This window comes from Amblyraja radiata, chromosome 10 (assembly GCF_010909765.2).
Source record: "Amblyraja radiata isolate CabotCenter1 chromosome 10, sAmbRad1.1.pri, whole genome shotgun sequence".
Taxonomy (NCBI): domain Eukaryota; kingdom Metazoa; phylum Chordata; class Chondrichthyes; order Rajiformes; family Rajidae; genus Amblyraja; species Amblyraja radiata.
In genome coordinates, this window is record NC_045965.1 from 3,100,185 (window position 1) to 3,124,672 (window position 24,488).

The window sequence follows — 24,488 nt, forward strand, 5'->3', positions numbered from 1 at the left end:
ACATCGAAGGTGTGTGCACTTTGGAGTTCCAAATCATATCATTCCCTCACTACCTGCACCAGTACAGCACTGGACGAGATGGGCCGAAGAACCTGTTGCAGTGCAGCATGCTTCCCACTGATCTGGTGGCTGGTTGCTTCTTTGCAATGACTATTTCCCATATGATACGATACAATACAATACGATACGATAGAACTTAATTTATCCCAGGAGGGAAATTAATTTGCCAACAGTCACAAAAACATGAAACAAAATACTGGAAACATGAAATTAAAGTGACGAGTGGAAAGGCTTTGGGGATATGCAACGACTGAGGAGGTGGGGGGAGGAGGAGTCAGTCTCAGTCTACCCCACAACAGAAGCGGAGGAGTACAGTTTGATGGCCACAGGGGAGAATGATCTCCTGTGGCGTTCTGTGCTGCATCTTGGTGGAACCAGTCTGTTTCTGAAGGTGCTCCTCAGGTTGACCAGTGTGTCATATGCCCGTGTATGGCCCATATTCCTCTGAACCATTCCCATAGTATACTCAACACCAACACTAAATCTGTCTGCAATTTGCATTGCATTTATATTGTCCCCATCTTCCTTTGTAAGTAAAAACACAATAGGATTCATAGAACACAAAGTGCTGGAGTAACTCAGCGGGTCAGGCAACATCTGTGGAGAACATGGATAGGTGACGTTTCACAGAGTGCTGGAGTAACTCAGCGGGTCAGGCAGCATCTGTGGAGAACGTGGATAGGTGATGTTTCACAGAGTGCTGGAGTAACTCAGCGGGTCAGGCAGCATCTCTGGAGAACATGGATAGGCCACGTTTCACAGAGTGCTGGAGTAACTCAGCGGGTCAGGCAGCATCTCTGGAGAACATGGATAGGCCACGTTTCACAAAGTGCTGGAGTAACTCAGCGGGTCAGGCAGCATCTGTGGAGAACATGGATAGGTGACGTTTCACAAAGTGCTGGAGTAACTCAGTGGGTCAGGCAGCATCTGTGGAGAACATGGATAGGTGACGTTTCACAGAGTGCTGGAGTAACTCAGCCGGTGAGTCAGCATCTCTGGAGAACATGGATAGGTGATTATTCTGGTCCGAATATTTCTTCAGACAATGTGAGCAGTCCTCCCATCCTCTGGCACCATTTCTGTTGTACAGAGACAGGGACTCTGCTATTTCCTCTCTTACAATTTCTAATGGGAAAGAATATCGTTGACCAATTATGCATTTTAAATTGTGAGTCAAACAACACAGAAACCGGCGTTGCGGCGCAACTCGCCAATGCCAACCAAGATGCCTGTCCACACTAGTCCAACCTGCCCGCTTTTGGCTCATATCTTCACACCTGTTATCAGGCAACTGAACCATTCTACCAACAACTAGAGAGCAGTCCTGAACTGCTAACTTCCTCATTGGTGCCCCTTGGACTATCTTTGATCAGACATTGCTGGCTTCATCTTGCACTAAACGCTATCCACACGCTATCCATCCCTTTATCATGTATCTGTACACTGTGGATGGCTCGATTGTAATCACGTATTGTCTCTCCACTGACTGGTTAGCATGCAACAAAATCTTTTCACTGTACCTTGGTACACGTGACAATAAGCTAAACTCAAACTCAAATGTCCCAATGGATAAGGGGTAGGATTTCGCTGGTCAGAGTCCTTCTGCTGAAGATCGAGAGCTTAATAACATGGTGTCAAGACAATGACTTCCCCTCAGACAATGACTTCCCCTCAGTGTCCGCTGACTTCAGTAAATTAGGTGGTGTACACCCTCCAGTCAACATCTATGGTGCTGAAATGGAGATGGTCGGGACACTACTTTACACTGGTTGTTGGGGGGGGGGGGGTGAGGCAGAAGAAAGGTGGAAGAGAGGAGGGGAAGGACATAGAAACATAGAAAATAGGTGCAGCAGTAGGCCATTCGGCCCTTCGAGCCTGCACCGCCATTCAATATGATCATGGCTGATCATCCAACTCAGTATCCTGTACCTGCCTTCTCTCCATACCCCCTGATCCCTCTAGCCATAAGGGCCACATCTAACTCCTTCTTAAATATAGCCAATGAACTGTGTGACCGCAACTACATTCTGTGGCAGAGAATTCCACTGATTCACCACTCTCTGTGTGAAAAATGTTTTTCTCATCTTGGTCCTAAAATATTTCCCCCTTATCCTTAAACTGTGGCCCCTTGTTCTGGACAAAGCCTTGCAGGTAATAGGTGGACATAGGTGAGGTGAGGGGAGGGGGGGGGGTGTGACTGGAAGATGGTTGCACAAAGGCCAGAGTTGAGAAGACAGAGGGTGTTATACAAAAGGATTTAATAGTGGGCTGGCACGGTGGGGCAGCGGTAGGGCTACTGCCTTACAGTGCCACAGACACAGGTTCAATCCTGACTATTGATGCCTGTCTGTATGGAGTTTGTACCTTCTCCCCGCGACCTGCGTGGGTTTTCTCCGAGATCTTCGGTTTCCTTCCACACTCCAAAGACGTACAGGTTTGTAGGTTAATTGGCTTGGTGTAAATGTAAAATTGTTCCTAGTGTGTGTAGGATAGTGTTAATGTGCGGATATCACTGGTCGGCCAGGACTCGGTGGGCCGTCAGCCCTGTTTCCACGTTGTATTTCCAAGATAAACTAAACTAAACTAAACTAAAGTCTGAAGAAGGGTTTGGGCCCGAAACTTTGCCTATTTCCTTCGCTCCATAGATGCTGCCTCACCCGCTGAGTTTCTCCAACATTTTTGTCTACCTTATAAGTGTTTGAGGACTTTAAATGAACCAGGGCATTGGAAATGAAGTGGTAGTTTTCAATAGTGGCCGCCTCAAAATTATTTAATTGATCATAGAATTATTTCTGTACTTTATGGCAGTGCTTCTTAAACTGATGAATGGTTCACCCAAGGGCAAATGAAATTATTTTGGGGTGTATTCAACTAGAGGGGTGAATGAAGGGTGAATTACTTAATTTATTCAGATATTTATATATTTTTTCTACGTTTACATAGAAACATCGAAACATAGAAATTAGGTGCAGGAGTAGGCCATTCGGCCCTTCGAGCCTGCACCGCCATTCAATATGATCATGGCTGATCATCCAACTCAGTATCCCGTACCTGCCTTCTCTCCATACCCTCTGATCCCCTTAGCCACAAGGGCCACATCTAACTCCCTCTTAAATATAGCCAATGAACTGGCCTCGACTACCCTCTGTAGCAGAGAGTTCCAGAGATTCACCACTCTCTGTGTGAAAAAAGTTCTTCTCATCTCGGTTTTAAAGGATTTCCCCCTTATCCTTAAGCTGCGACCCCTTGTCCTGGACTTCCCCAACATCGGGAGCAATCTTCCTGCATCTAGCCTGTCCAACCCCACTTGAAAAGGGCATTGCCATTAAAGTCGTTAGTAAGCTCTTATTGGTTTTAATGACAGTGGTGCAGGAAATTTGATATGTTTTTCTCTCTCTACCTATGGTTTTCTAATTTCAAAGTAGCAGGATATTTCCCAAATTTACTGTAATATGACCTTTTAGGGAAGCCCAGACGAGCTAGTGGGATCATAAACTTATAACTGGCAACACTGGAGGATCGCCGTACTGTAACTTTACTTTGTGTAGCAATTTGGCGACCAATGTTGATATTTGGTGGTATTGTGAGCTTTCGTCACGGAGAGTTAAGGGCCTGTCCCACTTTCACGACCCTAATTCACGACCTCTGCCGAGTTTGCTCTTGACTCATACTCGCAGCATGGTCGTCACGAGGTTGTAGGAGGCCGTAGGAGGTGTAGGTAGGTCGTAGCAGGCCGTGATGCAAGTCGTGGGTACTCGTGGCATCAAGTAGGTCGGGGCGTCTTTTCTAGCATGATGAAAAATGTCCACGAGTAAAAAAGGTCATGAATTAGGTCATGAAAGTGGGACAGGCCCTTTAGAGAAAGTTATATTAATTGGATACTAATATATTAAATCGCATACTCCATGTTTTTTTGAGCTAGATTTTAAGAAAAAAACTGCAGTAATCAAAGCCCGAAATGATAGGATGGGGCTGAAGCCCAGTGTTTAGACATTGGAATGGTTTTTTCTCATTCTAATAGAATGATTTTCCAACTCCAGCAGTAATTAAACTTTTTTTTTCACTCCTAGTTTTCCTTACATATATTTAGGATGATCAAAAAGTTGAATGAAATAAACACATGAGTTAATTTGTTTTTTTGCTCATGTGAAAATAAATGATATATAAAATTATACACAAGGGAGAATAAGACGAAAATTACCAAAAAACATAACAAAATTTAGTGGAGGGTGAATGAAATTTTGCGATTAAAGACTCGAGGGTGATTGACAATGAAATAGTTTCCGACGCACTGCTCTATGGCAGCACGCAAGAGGCTACATAGATATCTGCTCTGTCTTAATAATCCAATGTGCTCTTTAATGAATGTACTTGATGACATTACAACAGATACATCGTCCAACAAATTATCGCACGCATAGCTATTTATTCCAAATCCCAGACCAAGTCCACACCGACCAGTGATCCCCGTACATTAACACTACCCTACACACACTAAGGACAATTTACACGTCACCAATTTACACCAAGCCAATTAATGTACAAAGATGTGCGTCTGTGGAGTGTGGGAGGAAACCAAAGATCTCAGAGAAAACCCACGCAGGTCGCGGAGAGAACGTACAAACTCTGTACAGACAGCACCCGCAGTCAGGATCTCTTGCGCTGTAAGGCAGTAACTCTACCGCTGCACCACCGTGCTGTCCTTGGTGTCAACACTCTTTGTCCCCACAGTCCAGTTGACTGACAGATACAATCCCAATTCTATTTCATATCCTGTTGAGTCTTCCCATTACATTTCAAATTTGCTTTGAAGTTAACTTATTCAACATAGTAGGTGGTCTGGTGTAAACATTAGTGCTCCGTACTTTTCTTATCCACATTGTATGGTGGCTTGAGCAAGGGATGTGAGGGTTTAAAATAATCTGGATGGTATAACCGTATCAATAACTTGATGGCCCTGATTTAGGATTTGGTTATATCTGCCAATGCAATAAAAATAGACTGAACACTGAAAACTTTCTTTATTCATGCTGTTCTCTCAGTAGCCACATAATCTTGACTTTATTTATGCCTCAAGCAGCTGAGACTAGATATTCACACAAAATATTTAGTGAATTATATTAGAAACATAGAAAATAGGTGAAGGAGGAGGCCATTCGGCCCTTCGAGCCAGCACCACCATTCATTGTGATCATGGCTGATCGTCCCCAATCAATAACCTGTGACTGCCTTCTCCCTATATCCCTTGATTCCACTAGCCCCTAGAGCTCTATCTAACTCTCTCTTAAATCCATCCAGTGATTTGGCCTCCACTGCCCTCTGTGGCAGGGAATTCCACAAATTCACAACTCTCTGGGTGAAAAAGTGTTTTCTCACCTCGGTCTTAAATGGCCTCCCCTTTATTCTAAGACTGTGGCCCCTGGTTCTGGACTCGCCCAACATTGGGAACATTTTTCCTGCATCTAGCTTGTCCAGTCCTTTTATAATTTTATATGTTTCTATAAGATCCCCCTCATCCTTCTAAAATCCAGTGAATACAAGCCTAGTCTTTTCAATCTTTCCTCATATGACAGTCCCACCATCCCAGGGATCAATCTCGTGAACCTACGCTGCACTGGCTCAATAACAAGGATGTCCTTCCTCAAATTAGGAGACCAAAACTGTACACAATACTCCAGATGTGCTCTTACCAGAACCCTATGCAACTCTTTACCTCTTTACCAAAGAAGAACCTCTTTACTCCTATACTGAAATCCTCTTGTTATGAAGGCCAACATTCCATTAGCTTTCTTTACTGCCTGCTGTACCTGCACGCCAACTTTCAGTGACCGGTGTACAAGGACACCAAGGTTTCGCTGCACCTCCCCCTTACCTAATCTAAGCCCATTGAGATAATAATCTGCCCCCTTGTTTTTGCCGCCAAAGTGGATAACGTCACATTTATCGATATTATACTGCATCTGCCACGCATCTGCCCACTCACTCAACCTGTCCAGGTCACCCTGCAACCTCCTAACATCCTCTTCACAGTTCACACTGCCACCCAGCTTTGTGTCATCCACAAACTTGCTAGTGTGGCTCCTAATTCCCTCTTCTAAATCATTAATATATGTGGTAAACAGTTGCGGCCCCAACACCGAGCTTTGCGGCACTCCACTCGCCACTGCCTGCCATTCTGAAAAGGACCTCTTCACTCCTACTCTTTGCTTCCTGTCTGTCAACCAATTTTTTATCCACGTCAACACTCTACCCCCAATACCATGTGCTCTAATATTGTTTGTTACAAGCACATTCACCTTAGTTGTAAATTTTTGTGCGTCTTAAGAATTATTTTGGAGTAATGCTTTTTGGGCCTGTCCCACTTACGCAACTTGTTGGGCTACTGCCGGCACCCGTCATAGGTCAGTTAGCGGCGACCAGAAAGACGCTACAACTCTTTGGGCGACTGAGGAGACTATTCACGACCATACAAGCGACACCCTGGCGACATGTCAGAGGTTGAAGCCTGTATGGTCGTGAGTAGTCGCCCAAAGTGTCTTACCTTGTTCTGGTCGCCGCTGGATTTTCAACATGTTCTGGTTGCGTAAGTGGGACAGGCCCATTAGATTTCAATGTTGAAAAACATTGGTGGTCATGAAGGCTCTGAACGGGCACATTGGTTGGTGGTATAGTGTAGGGGAGAGGATACGCACACAGAGGTCAATAGAAATACTTATAGCAGCAGACAGTGGATCTTTGAGATACAGATGGCACCCGTACAGATTCAGATACTGTGCGGCATGCTCCAATGGCCATACAGCTACAGACACATAGTGTGTCCAAATGTCCCAAGGCGGCACTGCAGCAGGTCAAAGAAAGAATGCACGCATAATGGGGTGATGTACTCCCTCACTGGGCTCTGTAACAACATTTAAATGCATTTGGTCAGGTATGAATAAGTTTATTGGCCAAGCATTCACATACAAGGAATTTGCCTTGGTGCTTCGCCCATAAGTGACAACATGGCATACCGTGACAGTTAGGACACATAAAACATTACATGGATAGGAAATGTGTGGGAAGAAACTGCAGTGACTGAAGATAGACATAAAATGCTGCAAAATCTCATCTGAAGGTGGGTCTCGACCCGAAACGTCATCCATTCTTTCTCTCCAGAGATGATGTCCTGCTGTGTTACTCCAGCATTTTGTGTTGACGTGGATTGGAATAGTTGACAGGGATATGGGACAAACATGGGCAGGTAGGACTTGTGCAGATGGGGCATCTTGGCCAGCCTGGGCAAGTTGGGCCGAAGGGCCTGTTTCCGTGCTGTATGACCCTATGATTACAAACAAACTCTAATAACGACGTGCTACATAAGTGATGCAGCATTCAGCAAAAGGGAATCAAAGTGCTGGCACAGGAAACACAACTCCTCAGTGGGCCAGTGAAGTAATTGGTTTCTCTTGCTATCAGAGGTTAGTGCTCACGGATATCCTTGATGTGTCAGTTCCCTTTTGAAACGTACCGATGATATTTTCAATTGTAACATGTTTTGTCCGTATCCAATATCTCATTAGGCAAATGAAGAGCGAACCTCCCAGGAGTAGTCCAACGCATCTGGCATTCTGCATGAGAACTCTAGTCATGTGGGATATGGGACTGGCGGTGATTGTAATAGTCACTCTGCCATGTCTTTGAAATTCCCATTAAAACATCAAACTTCGGAATTTAACATCCTTCCACCTTCTTCAGAGATGTCTAGACTCGAAGATACACAAAGCTGTCAGTAAAGTGAGCTGACAGACAATTCAAAGATTACACAGCCTGTGTAGATGAGCCTTTATCTGCAAGTTAAGCCAGGTTAGAAACAAATGACTAACTCATGAAAGTGCTTTGCCGATTCACTGATTATCACTTTATGATTTCCACAAACAAAGCTGACCGGGATTGACACTGCGTTACAAATGCTTGTTGGAATAGTGGTGAACACAAAACACAGGCTGGCCATGCTCGCACCAATCCCTTGCCCAAGTCATTGTTGGCTCTAAACGTGATGATATCACCACTCGGACACAGAGTGCTGGAGTAACTCAGCGGGTAAGGCAGCATCTGTGGAGAACATGGATAGGAGACGTTTCACAGAGTGCTGGAGTAACTCAGCGGGTCAGGCAGCATCTCTGGAGAACATGGATAGGTGACGTTTCACAGAGTGCTGGAGTAACTCAACGGGTCAGGCAGCATCTCTGGAGAACATGGATAGGAGACGTTTCACAGAGTGCTGAAGTAACTCAGCGGGTCAGGCAGCATCTGTGGAGAACATGGATAGGTGATGTTTCACAGAGTGCTGGAGTAACTCAACGGGTCAGGCAGAATCTCTGGAGATTATAGATGGGTGATGTTTTGGGTTGAGAACCTCCTTTAGTCTGATTATAGGATCTCGATCCAAAACGTCACCTATCCATGTGCTCCAGAGATGATGCCTGGCCCGCTGAGTTAATCCAGCACTCTGTGAAACGTCACCTATCCATGTGCTCCAGAGATCATGCCTGGCCCGCTGAGTTACTCCAACACTTTGTGTTCTTTTGTCTATTAACTATTATCTGCAGTTTTTTGTTTCTACTATATGACCAATCTTCTGGCCAGCTTCCCTCTTCCATAAACACAACAGTATGTAGAGTTTAGACCTTAGCGATACAGCGCGGAAACAGATCCTTTGGCCCACCGAGTCCATATCGATCAGCCATCCGTGTACATTCACACTATCCTACACACTAGGGACAATTTATAATTGTTACCAAACCCAATTAAACTACAAACCTGAAGGTCTTTGGAATTTAGTTTAGTTTAGTTTAGAGATACAGCGCGGAAACAGGTCCTTCTGCCCACCGAGGTATGGCACTGACCAGCGATTCCCACACACTGACACTATCTTACACACACTAGGGACAATTTACACCAATTAACCTATAAACCTGTACGTCTTTGGAATGTGGGTGGAAACAGGAGCAAATGGAGAAAACCCACGTGATCACAGGGAAAACATTTAAGATCTGTATAGACAGCACCCGTAGTCAGGATCGCACCTAGGTCTTTGGCATCATGAAGCATCAACACCACCGCTGCACCACTCCAGCTATATTGTTATTGGTAAAGTAGTTGACAACTTGTGTACAAAGACACCACCTCTGTGATGGTGATCATACAACACCAGGACTCTGGAGGAGAGTCTTGCTCTTGCTTGACAGTAGTATAGTGATAGACACAAAAAGCTGGAGTCTCAGCGGGACAGGCAGCATCTCTGGAGAGAAGGAATGGGTGGCGTTTCAAGTTGTGACCCTGAAGAAGGGTCTCGACCCGAAATGTCACCCATTCCTTCTCTCCAGAGATGCTGCTGCCTGACCCGCTGAGTTACTCCAGCATTGTGTGTCTGTCTTCGGTGTAAACCAGCATCTGCGGTTCCTTCCGACACAGTATTATGGTGACACTCCATCCACTGATATCTCAGTTTAATTGATTCTATAGCACTTTGCTCTCTCAGCTTTGACTGTGAATCCTGGCGTAGATTTTATCCCTTGGGTTTCCAGTGCATGTCTGAACCCAGAACATTCTGCTTCAATGTTCCAAGTTTACGAGGATGTTGCCAGGACTAGAGGGATTGAGCTATGGGGGAGAGATTGAGTAGGCTGGGTCTCTATTCCTTGGAGCACAGGAGGGTGAGGGGTGATTTTATAGACGTGTATAAAATCATGAGAGCAATAGATGCGCACAGTCTCGTGCCCAGAGTAGGTGAATCGAGGACCAGAGGACATAGGTTTAACATGAAGGGGAAAAGATTTAATATGAACTTTTTCACACAAAGGGTAGTGGGTGTATGGGACAAGCTGCCAGAGGAGGTAGTTGAGGCTGGGACTATCCCATCGTTTAAGAAAGAGTTGAACAGGTGCATGGATAGGACAGGTTTGGAGGGATATGGACCAAATGTGGGCAGGTGGGACTAGTGTAGCTGGGACATGTTGGCCGGTGTGGACAAGTTGGGTCTGTTTCCACGCTGTATCTTTCTATGACTATGTGGCCATGGGCACATAGAGACGGACTAACAATGAATATCCTTGTTAGGCTGGGAGATGATTGACCACAGATAAGTGACGGGGAGTGGGGAGATCTCCAGATGAGTTACTGTAACATCAGCTGTTTACATTTTCCCTTTATTATTTAATTTATTTTCATGGCCCAACTGGTGATTGTTCTCCCACTGCCATTTTCCCAGCTTTCATAAGACAGAAACGCACTCGCATAATGATACCAAGCTAAACAAACAAAACGTTAGCGCAAAACACAATTAGAAAACAAGTCCATGGTAATGCAAGTGGTGTGTACAAATGAACTGTAGATGCTGGTTTATACCAAAGATAGACACAAAGTGCCAGAGTTAAGTCCCTGTCCCACTTACGTGTCCTTGGCACGCTAATTACGCGACCTCGTGATCGCGTTGAGGCGCGACGGTCCCGCGAAGGTCAGGCGCGATTTCATGCGTGCGCACAGCCGTGTGGAGCGCGTGACGTCATTCGAAGTTGGACACAAAATGCTGGAGTAACTCAGCGGGACCGGCAGCATCTCTGGAGAAAATGGGTGATGTTTCGGGTCGAGATTCTTCTTCAGTCTGAAACAAGAGTCTTGACCCGAAACGTCACCTATTGCTTCTCTCCAGAGATGCTGCCTGTCCCGCTGAGTTACTCCAGCATTTTCTTCAATTTTCTTGGCCCCACTCTGAGTAGAAGTGAGGGCGGATACGGACTGCAACGGCCGTGAGCCCCAGACGGAGCTCGGCGATCGTTTGCCTGCTTCTGCGGCTGTTGGAGGTGAGACGTTGCGTCGCGCCAGGGTCTTGGGCCTGTCCCACTTTGACCGTCTGTTATGCGACAGGCCGTTGGCGCGCAAAGATTTTGTTTGCTCCGCACGATGTTGCGCACAACTACATACCCCTCCGCGCTTCTCAGTGGGACCGGCCCCGCACGGCCATACGATGCCCGTGTGCCTCAACGCGACGACGAGGTTGCGTAATTTGCGTGCCAAGGACATGTAAGTGGGACAGGCCCTTAACTCAGCAGGTCAGGCAGCATCTCTGGAGAAAAAGTATGGGTGATGTCTTGGGTGGAGACCCTTCTTCAGACTCCGTGGTGTGATCCACAGAGTTCTGTTGTCAAATACGATTAGGGATGTGTGGGTCTGTTCAAGAACCTGATGGCTGTAGGAAAGTAGCTGTTCCTGAACCTGGTGGTATGGGACTTCAGGCTTCTGTACCTCCTGCCTGGGGGTAATAGCAACCTGAATATGGAGCTGGTGGGAACATAAGTAACTCCTCGTGGCCCCAAAGGGGAAATATCAAGGGCCATCCCCACCAATTCACTATCAAGCACCATCACTAGTCCCAGACCACCAGGCCTTCCTCTCAACAATTCCAGCTCAGACATCACCGTCCCCCGAGGTGCTTACTCATCAGAGTGGCCAACAACTCTTCATGAACGTGTACCTTGACCATTCTATTTCATTTCACTGACACTGACTCGACACAAAAGCAGAAACACAGATAGGTCAGGCTGTCAAGCAGTGTTTGTAGAAAGATAAACAAGTCAGCGGTTATTCACTCGCCCCTCCTCGCCCCTCCTGCACCCTCCGAAAGTGCCTTGAAGTATTTTTTAGCTTTTTGTTTTAAATCTACAGCACGGAAATAGGCCCTTCGGCCCACTGCGCCCATGCTGACCTGCGCTAACAATATCCTACAAACCAGTTCATCATTGGAGTGTGAGAAGATACCAGAGGGCCTGGGGAAAACCCACGCGGTCACAGGGAGAACGTACAAACTCCGTACAGACAGCACTCGTTGTCATGATCGATTCTGTGTCTCTGGCGCTGTAAGGCAGCAACTCTACCGCTGTGCCACTGTGCCACCCTGGTCCCCATGTAAGGTAGGATTTGACAGAGCAGCATGAAGAACAAGAACACTGTATTTCTGCAAGTCAAGTCAAGTCAAGTCAGTGGATATTTTTAAGGTTGAGATAGATAGATTTTTGATTAGTACGGGTGGCAGGGGTTATGGGGAGAAGGCAGGGGAATGGGGTTAGGGGGGAGAGATAGATCAGCCATGATTGAATGGCGGAGTAGACTTTATGGGCCGAATGGCCTAATTCTACTCCTTTCACTTATGGTCTTATGATTTTATGAATGACTGCACTGATGCCGGTGCCCTGTTACGTGTGACTAGCCCCATTGTGGGGAATCTGTCCTCTCCAACCACCCACTGTAGAGGCTCTGTTGTCTGCCCATTCACTCTGCTCTTACACCTTCACAACTCTCCACTCATTCTCTTCACTCACTTCTGAGGAAGTTGGAGCCACACCTCATGGTTCGCTCTCTTTGTTTGCAAACAGCTGCGGCTGCCCTTTTCAGCATAAAGTGTCAGCAAAAGAGGCTCACGCAGGGCAAAGCTGCAGGATCAGCAGCAGCAGGATATAGCTCTGCTGGTGTGGCCTTATGTAGCGGGGTTCACGATCTCTCCACCCACCATGGTAACACAGCTGCCCAGGGCCGGATTTATGTATAGGCTTCATAGGCTGAACCCGGGGGCCTCGAGATCTAGGGGGGCCTCGGCAGGGCCGGATTTATGTATAGGCTTCATAGGCTGAAGCCCAGGGCCCCAAAATCTAGAGGGCCTCCGGCCAAGGTGTTTTTTTCCCAGAGTAAAAAAAAATCCCGAGAAAAAAAAAATTGGAGCGCTATCAGCGTTTCTACTTTGATGGAAATCACCCGAAATTCTGGTTCCAGCCCGGTGGAAGTTTTGGGGGAAAAAATTGCGCAGTTGGGGGAAGCTGGTGACGCAGTAGCGACGCAAAATGACGCTGTCTCTCCACGCGTGCGCAGTGGGCCCGGGGCAGGTTCAGATCTCCATTTGTACTCCACACGATGATCTCAATGTCTCGTGTCTACCAAAGATCCTAGGTGTCTACTTCAGGTAAGTAGTGGAATATTGCGTTGCGGAAGTGCCTGTTTCTCCGGGACGGGTGGGGGGGGGGGGGGGGGGGAGGGCTGAGGTGTCTGCGGTGCGGTCGGAGCCATGCTGCGTGGGAGAGAGGGAGAGGGGGGGATGTGAGGGGGGGGAAGGGGGGGTTGAGAGAGGGAGTGGGAGAGAGAGAGGCGAAGGGGGGAGGGGGAGAGAGAGATGGGGAGGGATAGAGAGGTGGAGGGAGGGGGAAGAAAGGGGGGGGGTGAGGGAAAGGAGGATTATCTTTGCAAAACTAAGGCATGTTTTAGAGCAATTATATTTTCTCCTCCATATGAATAATATCAAACAATTGGAACTGCTTTCTTTTCCTTGATAACAATACTGAAAAATATGAATTCCATAGTTTGCGACTTTCATTTTGCATCATATTTTTAATGTGCACACACTAACACAGTCGAACAGTAACAGGTAATCAAATCAACACAAACATTTCCTAAAAAATGGTTATATTTACAGCAAAAACTTACAGTATTTTATTTGCAGTGTTTGCATGCTCCTTTATAACATTGTACATAACATTTTACAGTACAACTTGATTATTAAAACAAGGGCAGCTTCAATTCTTGATTTTAAAAAATGTATACAGGTGCACAACCTTTTATCCGAAGATCCAAATAACGAAAACCTCCGAATAGCGGCCATTTTTTCGGTCCTTGAAGAAAGGTCCTTGAAAACGTTCACCGAGGGCGGCCCGCAGAGGTGACAGCGGAACCTCCGGTCGGTCCTCGAAGAAAGGGGAACTAAATCCCCATTCATAAAAGAGAAGGTGAGGGTATATTGCGCGGGAGGGTTAATAATTGACAATATGCTGCTGCCTGCCCGCTGAGTTAAAAAGTTCCCACGGTAGACTCACGATACACAGTGTATCGTGAGTCTTGCGTGGGAACTTTTTAACTCAGCGGGGCAGGCAGCAGCAGATTGTCGCTCGCTTCAGTTTCACCCCACCTACACCCCTCTGCTTCCCGGCCATGTGTGTGACCCCTTCCCTCCCCTCTCCAGCTCCCCGCCCATTGCACCGGCGCGGGGGCTTTGCACTGTCTTCACGTCGGCGATTGCAGCAGGACCGTGCCAGGACCAATTGGACACCGACCCCCAGGCCCACCGCAAGCACGGAGATCCCAGAGACCCACAGCCAACAGCAGCCCAGCCCAGCCCCACTCCAACTACAGAGGAACCTGGGTTGCGGATGACGGGGCGCAGCTCGGGGTGTCGTAGGGGCCCATCGGGGAGCGGTCACTCAAAGCCACGCCGGGAGATGTAGGGCCCTGCCCCGGTCTTGATGTTGGAGCCCCCGGCGGGCGCTAGCAAGTCAGCGGCAATTTACAGCCGCGCCGGGCGTTGTAAGGCCCCCCTCCAGGTCACTCTCAACCTCTATGATGTTTGCTCTCAACCCCGTAATTCGGGCGGGAGAAGTCGCCGTTGCCGGTGCCCCGCAAAGCAGTCTCCCACCGGAGACCCGCGAGCTCCCGGTGTCACCATCCACCGGAGTCGGGTCGCAGCAGCGCGCCCCCGCAGCTCTCCACGCTCCGAAGCTGGCTAGCTCCACGGAGGTAGGTCCGTAGGTCCACAGCTCCCACCGCCGCCCACCGACCCCCAGGCCCACTGCAAGCACGGAGATCCCAGAGATCCCAGAGACCCACAGCCAGCAGCAACTCCAGCCCAGCCCCGCTCCAACTCCAGAGGAACACGTAGGGGCAGAAGCTGATGGTGTGCAAGGTACGTCTTGTTCTTGGGGTGGCGGATGAGGGGGCGCAGCTCGGGCTGTGGGCGAACTGCCACTTGTCGCTGTAGCGGCCAAAGATCATAGAGGAGCTCCTCTATGATCTTTGGTAGCGGCCCATCGGGAAGCGGATTCCTCTGGAGGGGGAGGGGGGTATTGTGCTGTTTGATCGCCCCCTGCTATCCCAGGGACAGGGAGACACAGCGGCTTTTTAGACTGGTGGGCAATCACTTCCAAAGTTCTGCCCACACAGTCAGTACACTTCTCCTACACTGTATTTCATACAAACATTTATTCTGCAAGAAAAAACGACATTGAAGACTCAAACTCGCGATCGAGTAACTGCCAGGATCAAGGCGCAAACTCGCGACCTTGCGGATATGAGCCGAGCACTCTACCACTGAGCCAGCCATTAAAATCTACGCTAAAAAATTTCCATTCCGAAGACCGACAAATTCTGAATTACGAAAAGTGTCTGGTCCCAAGGCTTTCGGATAAAAGGTTGTGCACCTGTACAACAATGATCCCAATCATCCCATTCCAACCATTCATTACTCTTGACTCAACTAAAATTATTTCTGAAATATTGGTCATAAATTTGGTACAAAAATGCTCCAAAATAAAGCTCAGAATGCACCAGAGAGCATCTAACACCCCAGAGCTTCCAGGGCCCTTAAGCAGGCCTTGGACCCCAGCCGCCAGGGTCTTTGAGCTTTGTGCTTGTGATATGTGCTGCGTGCACTTATTTCACATAGAATTTTTGTAATCCTGCCATGCCACCCCCCTTTTTGAAAAGCCTCGTACGGGCCTAGTGTATAATATTTTTGACACTGTCTTACATACGCTGTCACTATGCACTGTAGTCTCTAAACAACACTTCAGTAATTTTCCTTGCCCTCCATTTCAGAATAATAGTGTTTTAAGCCGATAACTGGACACTAGCACTGGCAATAATTAAAAAGCGCAGCTTTCCAGTCCTTATCTCATTGGCCACGCTCGGCTACACATCGGTGTCAATCTGGTGGAGTCTTCCATCTTCCTCTCGTCGTGGGGGTGGGGGATTGAGAGGGGCCTCACAAGTGGCATAGCCTAGGGCCTCTCTTCATCTAAATCTGGCCTTGCAGCTGCCACTGCATATGTGTGGCTCCTTGAGTCACTCACATGTTTCCATTATCTTCACATCATCGCTCCTCCTTGCTAATAATAGAGTTTCTGAACAAAACCACTGCCCCAAAGTTGGAAAGTTTTCTCAGGAGCTCTGGTTTCCTCCCACACTTTAAAGACGTATAGGTTTGTAGGTGAATTGACTTGATGTAATTGTAAATTGTCCCTAGTGTATAGGATGGTGTTAGTGTGCGGAGATCGCTGGTCGGTGTGGACTCGGTGGGCCGAAGGGCCTGTTTCCGTGGCTGTATCTCTAAAGTCCAACATAAAAGTGGAGGTCAGGTCGACAGCCGATAGACAATAGACAATAGTTGCAGGAGTAGGCCATTCGGCCCATCAAGCCAGCACCGTCATTCACTGTGATCATGGCTGATCATCCACAATCAGTACCCCGTTCCTGCCTTCTCCCCATATCCCCTGACTCCGCTATCTTCAAGAAATCTATCTAGCTCTCTCTTGAAAGTATCCAGAGAACCTGCCTCCACTGCCCTCTGAGGCAGAGAATTCCACAGACTCACAACTCTCTATGTGAAAAAGTGTTTTCTCGTCTCCGTTCGAAATGGCTTACCCCATATTCTTAAACTGTGGCCCCTGGTTCTGGACTCCCCCAACATCGGGAACATGTTTCCTGCCTCTAGCGTGTCCGAACCCTTAATAATCTTATATGTTTCAATAAGATTCCCTCTCATGCTTCTAAATTCCATAGTATACAAGCCCAGCCGCTCCATTCTCTCAGCATATGCCAGTCCCGCCATCTTAATTAATGAATTAATTAACCGCCGAATTAACCTTGTAAACCTACGCTGCCCTCCCTCAATAGCAAGACAGGCAAGGAGTAATTCTGCAGCCAGGGTGATGGCCCGTTGGTGAGGGTGGGGACTTTACTACGATGGCAGATGAATGAGTGTTGCGACTCAGGCTAAGTTTGAGGTGGGATTGGGGATAGCAGGCGAGGGGTTGAGCAACAATTATTGTCATGTGTACTGAGGTACAGTGAATAGCTTTGCTTCGTGTGCTATCCAAACACATCAGACATACCGTACATAAATACAGTTAGTTCAAACTCGCGTATAATAGGTGGAGCAAAGGGGAAGATACTGAGTGCAGAATATTGTTCTCAGCATTGTAGCGCACCAGTTCCAGAGACAAAGTCCAATGTCCCTAATGGGATAGGGATGAATCGGATGGTACCCTAGCTTATGGAAGGACCGTTTATAAACGAGGGGAAGCTGTTCCTGATCTGAGATGGCCCTTGTACAGTGATAGTGATAGGAGCAGAATTAGGCCATTCGGCCCATTAAGTCTACCCTATCATTCAATCATGGCTGATCGTGTTTAAGAAGGAACTACAGATGCTGGAAAATCGAAGGTACGCAAAAATGCTGGAGAAACTCAGCAGGTGCAGCAGTATCTATGGAGCAAAGGAAATAGGCAACGTTTCGGGTCGAAACCCTTCTTCAGACTGATCATGGCTGATCTATCTCTGCCTCCTAACCCCATTCTCCTGCCTTCTCCCCATAACTGTCCGAGTGGTCGGTGGGGGCGCTGCAAGCCGGCGCCCTGTCAGCAGCATGTCTGTTTTTTTCTACTTTTTTTGTTTTTTTAGTATGTTTAAATGTATTTTTTAATGTTCCTTTGTGTGTTTTGTGTGGGGGGTGGTGTGGGGGGGTAAGGGGGAAACCGCTTTGGTCGCCTCCTCCACGGAGAGGCAACTTTTTCCAGGTTGCGTCCCCCGTGGCCTAACAACAAGGATCGGCGCGGCCTTTCCCTGAGACGCGCCCGGGGCTTCAGCGGCAGGCGCAGTGTGGACTCTCGGCGTGGAGCGGGTGAGCCCTCGCTGGGGCTAGCCGGAGGGTAGCGCTCCGTTTCGCTGGCACGTGGCAGCCGGCAGCCTGAAGCCGTGGTCTGCACAGCTTCAGCTGGCGCGCCGTCTGCAGCCCGGGATCCCTCGTAGGGGACTCAGGGGGAAGAAGAAGCTTCCACCTCCGGCCAGCGGCCAACTTCTTCCGCGGCCGCGGTAGCGACTTACCATTGCCGGGGATCCCTGGAGGGGAGCTTCGTCTGTCGGCCCTGCAGTCTGCGGTGCTTCTGGCTGCGGTGCAAACTTTAAATCTTCGACCGCCGGCCTGCGGCCTACACCAGCCTGAAGCCGCGGTCTCCGGTGGGGAAGAGCCGATCCTGGACTTACCTTAACTTTTCCCTTGTCCTTTTATCATCTGGACGCCCGCAGCGATGGCTGCGGAGGGTTGAGGTCCCGACCACGGGGGAAAATGGAGTAGGACTGGCCAAATTCTGTGCCTTCCACAACAGTGATGAATGCTGTGGTGGATGTTTGTGTTAAATTTTTATTGTGTTTGTGTGTTCTTTATCATTGTACCGCTGCTGGCAAATTCATTTCACTTGCACTTTATGTGCAATGTGACAAATAAAACTGATTGATTGATTGATTGAACTGATTGATTGATTGATTGATAACCCCTAACACCCTGACTAATCAAGAATCTATCTATCTCTGCCTTAAAAATTATCCATTGACTTGGCCTCCATAACCTTCTGTGGCAATGACTTCCACAGATTCACCACCCTCTGACTGAAGAAATTCCCCCTCATCTCCTTCCTAAAGGAATGTCCTTTAATTCTGAGGCTATGACCTCTGGTCCTAGACTCTCCCACTAGTGGAAATATCCTGTCCACTTCCACTCTATCCAAGGCTTTCACTATTGTGTATGTTTCAATGAGGTCCCCCCCCCCCTTATTCTTCTAAAATCCAGCAAGTGCAGGCCCAGTGCCGACAAATGCTCAACGTATGTTAACCCACTCATTCCTGAGATCATTCTTGTAAACTTCCTCCAGACCCTCTCCAGGGCCAACACATCCTTCCTCAGACATGGTGCTCAAAATTGCTCACAATATTCCAAATGTGGCCTGAGCAGTGGCTTACAGAGCCAGGCCTTTCACTATTCGGTAAGTGGTCCCAGGTCACAGAAACATAGAAACATAGAAAATAGGTGCAGGAGGAGGCCATTCGGCCCTTCGAGCCAGCACCGCCATTCATTGTGATCATGGCTGAACGTCCTAAATCAATAACCCGTGCCTGCCTTCTCCCCATATCCCTTGATTCCACAAGCCCTTAGAGCTCTGTCTAACTCTCTCTTATGGTCAATGGATGAAAGTCTTCAGTGTATGTCCAGGACATATTACATATCAATGTGTAGCACTGTGTAACAATGTGTAGCACATTGAAACTGAACAGAAGAGCCCTGCACAAAAGTTCCACAACACCTTCAGTGAACAAACTTTCAAATATTAATAGTTTACACGCTAGCAATATTCTGCTATCTCATGTGTAGGAAGGAACTGCAGATGCTGGTTTAAACCAAAGATAGACACAAAATGCTTGAGTAACTCAGTGGGACAGGCAGCATCTCTGGAGATAAGGAATAGGTGACGTTTTGGGTGGAGACGCATCTTCAGAGTCTGAAGAAGGATCTCGACCCGTAATGTTACCCAGTCCTTCAATCCAGAGATGCTGCTTGTCCCGCTGAGTTACTCCAGCATTTTCTGTTATCTCATTTCAGTCATGGTCTTTACAATGGCATTTCTTTATATTTTATTTCCGTTTTAGGGTGCTTTTTTTGCAGACTGATAGGTGCCAGTGTGTACAATTAATAAACAAACATGGCATGTACAGTGGGAAAATGAAATAATGATGTTTCACTGCAGAAGGAGGCATCACAGCTTGGTTTGGGAACAGCTCCATCCAAGACTGCAAGAAATTGCAGCAAATTGTGGATGCAGCCCAGACCATCACACAAACCAACCCTCCCTTCCATTGACTCAATTTATACCTCACGCTGCCTCGGCAAGGCCAGCAGTATAATCAAGGATGGGTCGCGGCCTGGCCACTCCCTCTTCTCCCCTCTCCCATCAGGCAAAAGGTATAGAAGTGTGAAAACGCACACCTCCAGATTCAGGGACAGTTTCCTCCCAGCTGTTATCAGGCAACTGAATCATCCTACCACAACCAGAGAGCAGTGCTGAACTACTATCTACCTCATTGGAGACCCTCGGACTATCCTTGATCAGACTTTGCTGGCTTTACTTTGCACTAAACGTTATTCCCTTATAATAATAGTCTGAAGAAGGGTCTCGACATGAAACGTCGCCCATTCCTTCTCTCCGGAGATGCTACCTGTCCCACTGAGTTACTCGAGCATTTTGTGTCTATCTTTGGTGTAAATTAGCATTTACAGTCCCTTTTCTGCACATTCCCTTATCATGTCTCTACACACTGTAAATGGCTCGATTTTAATAATGCATTGTCTTTCCACTGACTGGATAGCACGAACAAAAACTTTTCACTGTACCTCAGTGAACATGACAATAAACTAAACTCAAAACTGTAAACTCCAGTACTGGCAGCTGTAACTGTAACTTTGGATGTTGACTTTTTACTGTAGAGTTCCATCACATTAAGAGCCGCTGTTTTATCTGGAGTGCAACAGGGCAGGGAACTCACTTGCAGTGAGGATGTTGCTAAGATGTCTAAATGGGAGTCAGTCAATACTGCTGAAGCTCATCTACAGTGGAGAAATGCCAGTGGAATGTGGTGGCAGGTGGGGAGAAACAAGTTTGAATTTCAGCATATATTGACATCAATATATGAAGTTTGTCAGAGAGAGATATGTGGACAGGCTTCTTGCCAGCTTGAATATCCCATAGCTGCCAATGCCAATGCATTTTTATTTTTACCATTGTCGAAATTCAATTTAATTTGAGCAGGGTTTATATTACAGCTGACTTCAACTGAACACTGATCTAAACTCAGCAGCTCCATATTGCTCTTGGACAGACGGTGTATCATATTTATACCAGTCATTGCACCAACACCAGTAACAGTCAGATCAGTTTTAAAAACCCTGATGTCTCTATTGTTCTATTGATCCCTGCATCTGCTTCTTGTTTTTCTCCTAAAGATGTGGCACTGCATGTCTCACAGCTGTACACATCTTGTGTTCTCCCTATGTTCACATGGGTTTCCCCTGGATGTTCCAGCTCCCTCCAACACAGAACATAGATCAGAACAGCGCAAGAACAGGCCCTTCGGCCCACAATATCTGTGTGGAACATCCCAATTGTTCACCGGACTTTACTGGACTTTATCTTGCACTAAACGTTATTCCCTTTATCCTGTATCTGTACACTGTGGACGGCCCGATTGAAATCATGTACAGTCTTTCCGCTGACTGGAAGGCATGCATCAAAAGGCTTTTCGCTCTATCACTAAACTAAACTAAACTAAACTAAACTAAACTATAAAGTGCTGGAGTAACTCAGCGGGTCAGGCAGCATCTGTGGAGAACATGGATAGGTGACGTTTCACAGAGTGCTGGAGTAATTCAGTGCTTGTCGGATGGCGTAACTGGGAGGGAGTTGAAGACATCGGACGTGAGGAGCAAGGGCCGGTAGGACTGGGATAATGCCTCCATTACCTGCAGGAGGCGCCCCCAGGACACAAAGATGGCCGGGAGAGGAGAGGAGACGAGACAAGACGAGACGAGACGAGAGGAGACGAGACGAGAGGAGGCAGGAGGAGGGGAGACGAGGCAGGAGGAGGGGAGAAGAGGGGAGAGGAGAGGAGAGGAGGGCAGAGGAAAGAAGAGGAGGGGGAGGAGAGGAGAGGAGAGGAGCAGTTGCATATGTGACTAATAAAGAATGGTTGACTATTGAATATTGATTGAATACTTCACAGACAATATGTTTTTATTCTCTTTCTATCTATCTTTGTTGCTTCGAATGAGGGCTCAGCTTTCAGATCACTAATCTCATCAGGTGCTCACGATAAAATGGAATGGCACGATTCCAATAAGAAGCTGACACAAGAACGTCTACAAGGTAGCAGCTTTACCCATGGCAAATGTTGTGCCTCTTTATAAGAATGGCTGCAGGGAAAATGCTGGGAACTATCGGCCGGTGAGCTGAACATCTGTAGTTGGTTAGGTACTGAAGAGTACTCTGAGGGATAGGATATACAGGCATTTGGATGGGCAAGGGCTGATTAGGGACGTGGGAGGTTGTGTCTCACAAATCTGATTCTTTTTTTTGAAGATGTGACCAAAAATGTCGATGAGGGCAGAGCTGTAGATGTTGTGTACATGGACTTCAGTAAGGCATTCGACAAGGTGCCACATGATAGGCTGCTCTGGAAGGTTAGATCTCATGGGATCCAAGGAGAGATAGCTGAATGGATAGCAAATTGGCTCCATGGAAGGAAGCAGAGGGTGATGGTGGAAGGTTGCTTCTCAGAATGGAGGCCTGTGACTAGTGGTGTGCCTCGGGGTTCGGTGCTGGGCCCGTTACTGTTTGTCATCTACATCAATGATTTGGATGAGAACATACAGGGCAAAATGAGCAAGTTTGCTGATGATACAGAAGTTAGTGATTTTGCAGATAGTGAAGATGGTTGTGAACGATTGCAGCAGAATCTGGATCGATTTGTCCAGATGGGCGTAGGAATGGTTGATGGAATTTGGATAGTGTTGTAGAGCAGAAGGATCTAGGAGTGCAAGTGCATGGGTTCCATGAAGATCGAGTCACAGGTCGATAAGGTGATCAAAAAGGTTTTTGGCACTTTGCCCTTCATCAGTCAGAGTATTGAGTATAGAAGTTGGGAGGCCATGTTACAGTTGGCTCAGACGTTGGTGAGACCGCATTTACAATATTGTGTTCAGTTCTGGGTGCCATGTTTATAGGAACGATATGGTCAAACTTAAAAGGGTTCAGAAAAGATTTACGAGGATGTTGCCAGGACTAGAGTTTGTGAGCTATAGGGAGAGGTTGAGTAGGCTGGATCTCTATTCTATGGACCGTAGGAGGATGAGGGGTGATCTTATAGAGGTGTAAAAAATCATGAGAGGAATAGATCGAGTAGTTGCACAGTCTCTTGCCCAGAGTAGGGGGAATCAAGGACTAGAGGACATGGGTTCATGGTGAAGTGGAAAAGATTTAATAGAAATCCGAGAGGTAATGTTTTCACACAGAGGGTGTATGGAACAAGTTGCCAGATGAGGTAGTTGAGGCTGGGACTATCCCATTGTTTAAGAAACAATTGGCCAGGTACATGGATAGGACAGGTTTGGAGGGTTATGGACCAAGTTGGGACTAGGGTAGCTGAGACATTGTTGGCCGGTGTGGGCGAGTTGGGCCGAAGGGCCTGTTTCCACACTGTATCACTCTATGACTCTATGACGCTCTATGACAGTGGGTAGTGCCGCTGCCTCGGTGCCAGAGACCCGGGTTCAATCCTACCCTCGTGTGCTGTGTGTGTTGAGTTTGTGCGTTCTCCCTATGACCGCATTAGCTTTCTCCGGATGCTCCGCTTTCCTCCCACATCCCAAAGACGTGCGTTTCATAGGTTAATTGACCCTCTGTATATTGTGCCTTGTGTGTAGGGAGTGGATGAGAAAGCAGTATGACATAGAACTCGTGTGAACGGGAGATCGATGGTCGGCGCGGACTCAGTCGGGTGAATGACTTGTTTCCACATTGTATCTCTAATCTAAACTAAATTCTCATGTAGCTGGTAAAAAGTCTGACTTAAATTTCTGGGAAGATGAGCTTTCAGATTGGAAAGGTATTGTCTTGAACCACCCATACCCAGTGATAGGAGCAGAATTAGGCCATTCAGCCCATCAAGTCTACTCCGCCATTCAATCATGGCTGATCTATCTTTCCCTCCTAACCCCATTCTCCTGCCTTCTCCCCATAACCCCTGAAACCATACTAATCAAGAATCTATCTATCTCTGCCTTAAAAAAATCCATTGACTTGGCCTCCACAGTGTTCTGCATCAATTAATTCCACAGATTCACCAGCCTCTGGCGAAAGAAATTCCTCCTCATCTCCTTCCTAAAGAAACGTCCTTTAATTCTGAGACTGTGACCTTTGGTCGGTTTGTTTGGAGATTCAGCGCAGAAACAGGCCCTTCGGCCCACCAAGTCCGCGCCGACCAGCGATCCCTGTACACAAGCACTATCCAACACACACTGGGCACAATTTACAATTATACCAAAACCATTAACCTACAAACCTGTATGTCTTTGGGATGTGGGAGGAAATCGGAGTTCCTGGAAAAAACCCATGCAGGTCACGGGGAGAACGTACAAACTCCGTACAGGCAGCACCCGTAGTCAGGATCGAACCGGGGACTCTGGCGCTGTAAGGCAGCAACTACCGTTGTGCCACCATGCTCCTAGACTCTCACACTGCTCTGACAAATTCTGCTCTAACAAATTCAGAGGGTATAATTCAACTGACACACACCACATTTAGCACCGTACAGAAGTGACTGCACCTAAACATTCCCTTGGCTGTGAAGTAGAAAAGGCAGCAACTATTTAACGCACCGATTGTGTCAAGTACTTTAAACATAATTACAAGCTGACAGCCTCTGTAAATGTAAAACGAACAGACCTTGCAGTTAGATTATTGGGGTGGGAGATT